Consider the following 10,700-nt stretch of genomic DNA (forward strand, 5'->3'; position numbering starts at 1 on the left):
TTTGAATATCAAACTGAATTTACTGAAATCTTTAAAGCAATTGATTCAGATGATTTCATGCAATGTTATTCTCTGTTAGGCATGCTTTGTGAATCTCTTGTCATGGTTATGAAAAATCTTCAACCTGGGACTAATCACAATATCCAAACAAAACTCTGATCTTAAGCTTAGTAGATATTTGTTTTACATTTAATTATGTTTAAAAGCAACATAATTTCTCACTATTATGAATTTATCTCCACCACCATCAAGAGTTCAGGAAAGCAGCTTCTAAATAACTTCCCTCTCTTTCTTTCTCTATTTATACATATGTATGTGTATGTGTACTTAATGTATTGGATATGATGTTATTATGTTTTGATACACATACATATAAAAAATGATTACTATAAACAAATCAACATATCCAATCTCTCACAGTTACTTTGTGTGTATGTTACAAGTACTAAAATCTGCTCTTTTAGCAAATGTCCATTATACCATACAATATTTTTAACTGTAGTCCTCATGCCTCACACAATTTCCAGAATATGGATTACTATTAGATTATTTATCTCACATAACTGCAACTTTATACTCCTCAACATGGTAACCACCTTTTTATTTTGTTATTTGAGTAATAACCACTTTAAAAAATGTTTTCTAACTCTTTGAGATTACAATAGGCTCTTTAAAATTTAAAATATATAAATATATATACTCCCTAATTTCTTCATCTGATATTTCTTTTAATTAAATTTTTTACTCCACATTTTGTTTGAAATGGATTTAGGTCATTTCTCTTATGAGCTACAGTTTCTATTTATGTTAATAAATTTATAAGAATATATGTTGAATGAAAGGGTAGAGACAAAACTCTAACAGTAGTCATTAATTTATGGGTGACCCCATGTGTTTGTATTCTGGGTTTCTTTGGGTTCACATGTATAAAACAATACTTTTGTGTGGGTGGGTACCAGGGATTGAACTAAGGGGCTCTCGACCACTAAGCCACATCACCAACCCTATTTTGTATTTTATTTAGAGACAGGGTATCACTGAATTGCTTAGTGCCTCACTTTTGCTGAGGCTGGCTTTGAATTTGTGATCCTCCTGCCTCAGCCTCCTGAGTCACTGGGATTACTGGTGTGATACTAGCTTTATACCATCATTAGTCATTTCCATACAGTTCAGAGCTAACCCTTTCACAGGTTACATGTTCTATAATTAGCTAAATCTAATAGCTTCCAGTCAAAACTCAATTTTCATAGAAAATATATATGAGACATCAGGAGAAAATTTAGCTTTGTTTGTTCTGTTTGTTTGCAGTACTGGGAATTGAACCAAGGGGTGCACATCCCCAGCACTTTTTATTTTATTTTGAGACAGGGGCTCACTACATTGCCCAGTCTGGCCTCAAATTTGTGATCCTCCTGCCTCAGTCTCCTGAGAATCTGAGTTTACAGGTATGTAACACCATGCTTGGGGAAAACATAGTTTTTAAAATGATTATGCAAAGAATAATAGAAATACAAATAATGTTAAAAGTAAGATATTATCCAAAAATATTATAAATAAGTGGTAAAATGGATTATTTTTTGGCATAATCACAGATAGGAAAATCTTTAGTCATTAAATTATGTCCTTTGCCTCCAATGTTTGCCAGTATATTTAAAACACACAATAAAATCAATTTTAAAAAAATAAAAATACAAGAATTACATCCTGGGGAAAAAATAATTCCATGACACATGTAGAAACTAAAGCCTATATTTTAATCATGTTTGGATGTCCATAAAAAGGAGCATAGAATGAGAAGACAATAATGCACCCCTATTGGCACCAAAATAGACAGGTAGATCAATGGTACAGAATAGAAGACACAGAGACAAACCCTTATAAATATACTTATCTCATACTAGACACAGGTGCCAAAAACACCTGGGTAAATGCATTAACAATTCACTTTGGCCTCAAAGTCTTTGATGAGGTAATTGAGTTTCAAGAATTACTGATTAACATTTATGAGCCTCATCTTACCATTACACTTGCCTATAAATGTAGAATAAGTTATTATTCATTAGTATTTCGTGGGTAGTCAATACAACCAATTTAATTGACAGTAGTTTAGAAACATACTTCAAAGTTTCTAGAGGGTAGAACTAGCACAATTTCTGCAAAATAATCATTGGAACATACTTCAGGGAGATTATTCTATTTGTGGCACCTTTGCTTTTTCCATTTTCCCTGGCGGTGTGTTTTCTTCTTATTAGTTATTTTATTTACCACTTTTTTTGGACCACACATAATATATATTTCTATGTGTACATATAACCATTCATTCAGAAAATATTTTTTGAGCATCTTGTACATGGCTGATACTGTTCAGGTGCGAGGACTTAGAATTAATGATGGAGATCTGTTCCCGCCCTCATGGGGCTTCTAGACTAGGAATAACACAGTTACAATACTGTGGAAAAAAACTGACAAACTGGAGAAAGTTCAGATTGATTTGGGATCATACAGGAGGGTACCAAACAACTAAGGAAGAGTCAGAAGGCATTCCTGGAGAAGGTAGTAAATTATGTGGAAAGGTAAGTGGGAGTAAGCCTACAGGGCTGGAAAGAGAGAAGACCCAAGCTAGCAGAGATTTTCTGTGTCCTGTACATTCAGAAGTTATAACTGACGTCAGCCAACACGGATCCACCATCTGCAGTGGAACCACTATCATGATGCAGATTTTCAGAGAAAAATCTCATGGGAACACCATCACGCTTGAGGTGATGTGAGGAGACACCTCACATACTAGAGACAAGATAAAGGCAGGATCCAGGAAAAGGAAAGAATTCCACCTGATCAGCAAAGACTGATCTTTGCTAATAAGCAACTAGAAGATCAATGTTCTTTGTGTGACAACTTTCAAAAGGTGTGCACCCTTTTTCTTAGGTTAAGACTTGGTGATAGTGCTAAGAAAAGGAGGAAGTCATTTACCACCCTCCAGAAGAATAAACATAGGAGGTTAAGTTGGCTTTCCTGAAATACCATAAGGTGAACGAAAGGGGCAGAATTAGTCTCCTTTACCTTTCTTCAGTGGGAAGGAACTTTTATGTCCAGGCACAATGACAGACATTATTGTGGCAAGTGCTGTCTGATTTACTGCTAGAACCAACCAGAAAACAAGGCACTGTATATGAGTTAATGAAAGATATGAAATGAACCTAAAAAATCAAGCCTAGAGTATGATCTCTTTCAGAGCAAGAACTCTGTCTTACTACCTAGTTCAGAGTCCGGCATTTAATAGATGCATCATAGATGTTTGACCAATGAAATAAAGGGAAAGATGTTGAGAGTTATAGAGTGTCCAGGAAGTAGGCACAAATCTACCGGGAGATGAAATTTTTTATACTCTTGTACAGGAACTAGAAACTCTGAAACTAGAGCTGATCAGGCCAAGAACAGGTAAGGAGACGCTTCCTTGAGAACAATGCTCTCTGCTTGGACAGATATAAATTGTGACTTGGGTAGGATGTTCTTCATGCTCAGATGGGATCAAAGGCAGGAGTAGACCAAGGTAAAAGTTAGGTACTTTAGTCAGAGAAAATCTGAATAAAATAAAGAAGGAATAGTAACAGGGAGGAGTAAAAAAATAATAGATTTTTTTTTACAAGTAAGGAAAAAACATTAAAGTTTTTGGACAAGAAAGTTGAGGAAAAATAGAAACAAAAAAATTAAGAAGTTAAGGAAGAAACAGATATAAAGCAACAGAAAATAATTTTTGAATATCCATTCCAATTCCAACTCAGAATATTAATATAAAAACAAATGCCTATCAAACCTTTTTGGTTACCTTACCAAGGACCTAAAGTCTTTTGACTAGAAAAATTATACCCTTGATTATGACAAGAACAAAGTGTTTCTACAACATTATTGAATCAAATGTTTGTCACACAAATAGATGATAATTTTTGGAAACAATTGCCCTAGTTTTTCCCCTTCAAAAAAGATTTTTTTCCAAATGTATATTTATGGTATTTGTTCAACCACAAGTAAACACTCAAATTATTTTGTTTATAACCTCAAACCCAAAAGCTTGTTCAGAACAGAAATATGAACCAGCAATAAATTACATGGTAAATCAAACCCTCATTTTGGGTCTGGGACACTATGCAAAGTGGTTTACAATTTGTTCTTTGCAGTGTAAGTGAAAACCCCAAGATACTGGCAGGAGAGGAAACTGTTTTTTTTTCCCTTACCCATCATATTGGCAAAAACCCAGAAGCTTAAAAACCTAATTTGCTGCTGAAGCTAGCTGGTAAAATATGTTATATTCTCTGTAGAGGGACATTTGGCAATATCTAACAAAAGTACATATGCAGGTACCGTTTGACCCAAAAACTCCACTTTTAGGAACAGATTCCAATAAACTGGCATAAAAATTCATAAGCTTAAGTAATTCATTATCATTTTCTATAATTTTTAAGTACGGAAAGCAACCCAGACTATAGGACTAGGTAAATGAATTATGGAGCATCCACATGATAAAGTGGCATGTATGTAAAAACAAGAATATAATAAATAAAAATAATAATATACAAAAATAGAGTTTTCTATACAATATGGCAATATTTCTAAAATATATCATGGAATTAAAAAAGCAAAATAAAGGAAAAAGATTTGTAATGTGATATTATTTAGTTTAAAAGGGATCGTGATCATATCTATATATTTTCTTTTATTTTAAATAGTAGAAAGATAATCTACATATATTAGTTAAGTTATCTACAAAAAATAAGGGGGAAGAAATAGGGTGAAAGAGAGAGGAATAGAACTAGAGTTCTCAACATTTAAGTTTTTGTAGATTTGATTTTGAAACCACATGAGTATTTTAAATTATAAAATAACTTATTTTTAAGTCCCTAAATATTTCAAGCAAATGTAAGTAAATGAAATTGTGAATGTTTCAGTGCATTACTACATCAAATGATGTTAAGACACCATAATTTCACTATACATCCCTAGTGAGATGTACAATAAGAACGAAAATACCTGCAAAAGAATATTAAACTGTTGTTAAGGAATGTACTAGCAACCCAATAGCATTTGAACTGTAATTCTGAAGCCCAGCAAAACTAAATGTTGGTACTGGCAGGTATTTTCACCATAAGAGAAAAGGAGATACGTAAATAAGATCCGTAGAGTTCAATTTAAAAAGTCTCTAGTTCTGAATTTTATTGAAAGTGCCAAGTATAAACCACGATATTCTTTGTATATAAAGGGTAGTGAGAGTGAAGACTCTTTCTGTATACTATACAGTCTGCAGAAACTACACAAACTAAAACATAGGGAGAAAAAAAAGATTAAAAATATATATCCATCTGGGGAAATATGTAAGAAAATAACATCTAACACAATCAATAGGCATCTGAGAAGAGAATGTAATGGTTTAACTTAGGGCAATCTGACCTGAGATTTTTTTTTTTTTTTTTACAGTGGTAGAAAAGTTACATGCATCAGTATAAACCCTCCCTTGAATTTTGATCTTTTCTCTGGCTAGTGATATTGGGCAGCAGCAGTGAGCCAGAGCTCTCAGGCAGCCACAGGGTCACAGGGGGGATGATTAGGGCTCTACAGAGTACTTTGTGGCCAAGTTGTGATGTTTGTTGAGTTTGGTATGTTAAATGCATTACCAACTTATATCCTCAACTGGCAATGAGTTTATCAGGACGTAATACTATAACAAGTCAAGAAGCAGGAAAAAATAAACAAACATTAAAACATTAAGGCAAACACTTTTCCAAAATCAATTTCTAAACATCCAACTCAGGAATCCAAAAGCGCATCAATTCCCTACGTGAAGAAACCCACACTGAGGCATATCACAGTCAAATTAAAAAATACCGAAGAAAGAAAGAAAATCTTAGACAGAAAAAAACACACAGTGCATTTGTGAAGCAATAATAATCATCACAGGCTTCTCATTAGAAACAGTGCACGCTAGAAGACAATGAAATCACGTCTTTAAAGTGTTAAAAGAGAAAAATGAAGGTATAGTAAAAAATACACTTCAAAAAATGATGACAAATCAAGGTAAATACAGACAAATAAAAGCTGAGAAAAGTCATTTATGGTGAAGAAATAGGATCGGAAGGAGCTACATATGTAAATGAAAGAATGGTGAATACAAGAAATGCTAAATGCACAGGTAACTCCAACTGAGTACTTTCACTTCTTAATATTTAAGAAGACAACTGACTTCTCAAAGCAAAATTAGCAACTTTATTTTGGCAGTCGTAACAGAAATAGCATGCATGAGAACAACAGGAAGAAGGGTATAAATGGAAGTACACCGATAGAAAGATCTTCCATTACAAGTGGAGCGATATTAACTCAAGGTGAACTATAAGAAGTTTAAAATGTACATCACAATCTCTAATGAAACAATTTTTAAAAAAGAATTTTAGCTGCAATGCCAATAGAGGAGAAAATAATGCGCTATTAGAAATACTCAATAATTCAAATCGAGAAAAACAAAGGAGGAAAGGGAAAAGGGAAGAAGTAAGACAAATAGAAAGTAGACAGCAAATGATAGATTTAAACCCAAATATATTAATAATTGTATTAAATATAAGTAAATTAAAGACTCCATTAAAATATAGATTATCAGATCAAATTAATGAAAAGCAAGGCCAAATTACGAACTGGTTATAGGAGACAAACATTAGACATGAAAAAATACACAACTCCATTACTACATTGGATACTTAGCAATCCTCAGTAATTGCTATTAGTGACAAATCAATTGAAATATAAAGAAGTGGAACAATAGACTACCACCTTGATCTGATAGGTATTGAATCCTCTTCCCCAAACTAAAAGACTATGCAGCCCAGCACAGTGGCCCATGCCTGTAATCCCAGCAGCTCAGGAGACTGAGGCAGGATGTCAAGAGCAAAGCCAGCCTCAGCAACTTAATAAGGCCCTACCCAACTCCAGGAGACTCTACCTCTAAATAAAATATAAAAAGGGCTGGGGATGTGATTCAGTGGTTAAGTGCCCTTGAGTACCCTGGTACCAAAAATAAAAAAAATAAAAAAGAATATCCATTCTGTTCAAGGACTCGGTGGGGAAAATATACATTAAGCACTTGTATTAGTAAAGAATAAAAGTCACAATTAATTATGTAAAAAAAGAATACAAGAAAAAATATCAAATGAAATCTAAAGTACCAAGAAATAAAGCAAATATAGAAATCAAGGAAGTAGAAGACAGAAGAGCAATAAAGGTCAATGACACCAAAAGTTGATTCTTTGAATATATCAAGATAATTGATAAGCCTCTAATCAGTCTGAACCAAGAGAGAGGGAGATGGGGAGGGAGGGAGAGACAACACAAGTCAACATTTTCAGGAAGGAAACTGGGGACATCACTACAATTCTTAGAGATTATTTTTAATCAAGTGGAATATTTCAAATATCTTCATGTCAATAACTTTTATAACTTAGATAAAATTAATAAATTATTTGAAAAACATTATTGCTTTTAAAGAAATAAATCCATAATTATAAGCATTCCCCCCATAAAATCTCTAGGCCCAAGTGACTTCATCAGTGAGTTATATCAAACATTTAGGAAGAAATAATATAAAGTTTAAACTAGAGGAATAAAACACATTTTTGATTCACATCATGTGACAAGAGTAACTGATATGAAAACTATATGAGAATATAGTTTCTCAATTTGTATAGTTCTCTATGTGATAACATATTTTTGCCATAAGAGGAAATTAGAGACAAATATTCATAAACATATGTGTAAAGTATATTAAAACATATTTCTAAAATATTTTAAAGATATATTTCTAAAGTAAGTGTACCAATTTAAAAATGATAATATATTATATTTCATTATGGTTGAGTCCTGTAAAACAATATTGGTGTGACATTCAAAGATTAATTAATACATTAACAAATTAAAGGAAAAACTTACATGATCATTTCAATAGATGCAAACTCTACTATTTGACAAATTCAGTGTGAATTAATGACTTTTTAAAAAATGTATCCATACATGTTTTAAAAACTTATCTATGAACATTTGATCTTTATATAGTCTACATAATGTTTGTTAAAAGTTATTGCATCTATTATTTTTAGTGATAACTAAATATTGAAAACAATCTGTCAACAACAGAGTACTGGTGAAATAAATTATGTGCATTCAGGGAATGGAGTGTTGGACAGTCATAAGAAAAGAATAGAGAAATTAATTGTGTAGTAACATGTATTGATCACCAAGATATCACATGAAGTAAAAACACAAAGAAAAATGTGTATAATAAAAGAGGAAGGGAAAACATAGATATATAGATAGATTGATAGATAGATACACATTTATTTAATTATATATCCATAAAATCCCTGAAAGGATGCACCAAAAATGTTTAATATCAGTTCATTGTGGAGAGAGGAACATGTTGGTAGGGTAGCAACGAGAACGGAGATTTTTTTAACTACAGTAACTTTCTCTTCCCTTTGAATTTTGAACCATCTTAATGTATCACCTAATCCCAAACTAAACCAAATTTTAATTCTAAAATGAAGGATAGTAGAGTGAAACAGACATTATTATCTCATATACATATATAAATGCATGACCAATGTGATCCTACAACATGTACAATCAGAAAAATGAGAAATTATACTCCATTTATGTATGATTTGCGTTCTACTGTTATGTATAACTAATTAGAACAAATTAATTTTTTTTTAAAAAACACTAGGAATCAAACAAACAAGAATAATTTAGAAACAATTTAATATTTGATTTATCAAAAAGGATCATATTCAACATGAGAAAATATAAGAACATAACTGAATTATTTTACAATTTAAAAACAATAAAGAAAAACTCTCTTCTATAAATCACAGTCCTGTGTAGTTCTGTGCATGGGTTGTCTTTCACTGTTGTGTTTAGGATAGGATGAGATATGATAACAGGATCCGACTCTGAACAAGAGGATAGAGAGCACAGGGAAATATCAGGGCAATGAATGTCACATGCCCAGTTCCACGCCATAGTCACAGCAATCCTCAGTTTACCTTAGCCAAACTTGGGGGCACTTTCACAGAAGACTGCCCAGGCATGACTTAGGGATTCCTCTCCAACTCCCCCTCTTTTCTCTCTGTCCACACAATCCTGTCCTCCAGTTAAACCACCAACATCATGTAAACACAACTGTCCCTTACTCATCCTCCATCTGACCTCATTTTCTCTGATCCTTTAAAATCCCACTCCATGCATTTGAAGCTAGCAAACAAGATGAAGTAGGATTCATAAGGATATGGATAAAGGAAAAAAGTTCCTGTGAGTGATTCTTGGACTATAGTCATCAACTTACAACATAATTTACATGAGAAAATTCATTTCTATTTCCTATACAACTAGGCTAGAAATAAGACACTTCATAAAGTAACTTGTCTGTAAATTAAGGAACTTCTGGGTTTATACTCCCAAATGTAGGCACAAAGACAGGGTCACAACAAAATGAAATTCAAGGCTTTAGCAAAGATGTACATTTTTCTTAAAAATAAATTCTTACATTGAATCCAATTTATGAATGGTAATACACATATTTATGCTGTAAAAATATGATCAGAGTCTTTGCTGGTTAGTTTTTAGAGACTGTGGAACATTTGAAAAAAATGTTTGCCTATGCTTCAAGAGAAAGCAGACAATTCTAAAGAGCTTCAAGTGATGACTTCAAGTAGCTTTTTGTCCTTCTTTATACTGATATAAAAATATGTGAAACAGATGGTACTTCCTGGCTATTTATAGCTTGTGTTGAAACTTGTTAAAGACAGTTTGGATCATGATTAAAAAATCTTCCCACCTCTTAACTGAAACATACCACAAGGTTTTTCTTAGAAGGTGTTGGAGAGGAGCTAGTGGCGGTAGTCAATATTTCCTCCTTCTATGGATAAAATACCTAAAACCACCTCTGACCTTCTGTACACAAGCAGATACACACAGAAACTCAAAGACGATGGGGAGATGTAAGGACCAAAGAATCTTTGCAGCAGCTCAGAAAGCAAAGATGTGGAGAGGCAGGGCCTGTTTGGAACACGTTTGGCCAAGTTATGTTGGCAAAGTTCTGCCCAATGCTTTTTCCTTGCAGGGAAAAAGAACCTTCTCGAGCGAGCTCCCATAAAGGGCAGCTATTTAAAAAACACCCAGAAACCATAGAGGACCCTGGGGAGATATTTGTAACCAGGCCCCTTGGCAGCTCTGGGAAGGGACAAGTCAGGAATCTAGCTACTGAGAGCAAGCTGTGTCTCAGCTGGCATCTCTGGTTTCTGGTTTCTGTGTCTTCAGCTCCTCTAGCTCCTCCTGTAGGCTCACTCCACCTCCGTTCTTACTCAGCCTGAATAGAGCAAAATGGGTCCAAACTGGCCTCCCCAGCCCTGACCCCACATGACTTTTCGGGTTCAGGAATTACCATGTCACTTTATCCCTGGCAGTCATTTATTAGCATAAGTGTTCAAGAGTGAACATCTGATTTGTCGCAAAGTTGCCAATGGATTGTTGGACCGTGGGTGAGGTGGTTTTTCCCCATCGAGTCAGTTTTGAGGGTGGAGGTGATGAGGGAAAGCCATCCACTATGTGTGCAGTGTGTACGCCTTTGAAAGTAAGCAGAGCCCTGTTAATAATTACACTAGGAACAG

The 10,700-nt window shown here is 33.8% G+C and overlaps 1 pseudogene; it reads left to right on the forward strand.

The window, feature by feature from the left end:
* The first annotated feature begins 2,711 nt into the window (after nt 1-2,711).
* On the forward strand, nt 2,712-3,178 carry LOC124991284 (ubiquitin-40S ribosomal protein S27a-like; annotated as a pseudogene).
* The last annotated feature ends 7,522 nt before the right edge of the window (nt 3,179-10,700 follow it).

Source organism: Sciurus carolinensis, chromosome 8 (assembly GCF_902686445.1).
Source record: "Sciurus carolinensis chromosome 8, mSciCar1.2, whole genome shotgun sequence".
In the NCBI taxonomy this organism is placed as follows: Eukaryota; Metazoa; Chordata; class Mammalia; order Rodentia; family Sciuridae; genus Sciurus; species Sciurus carolinensis.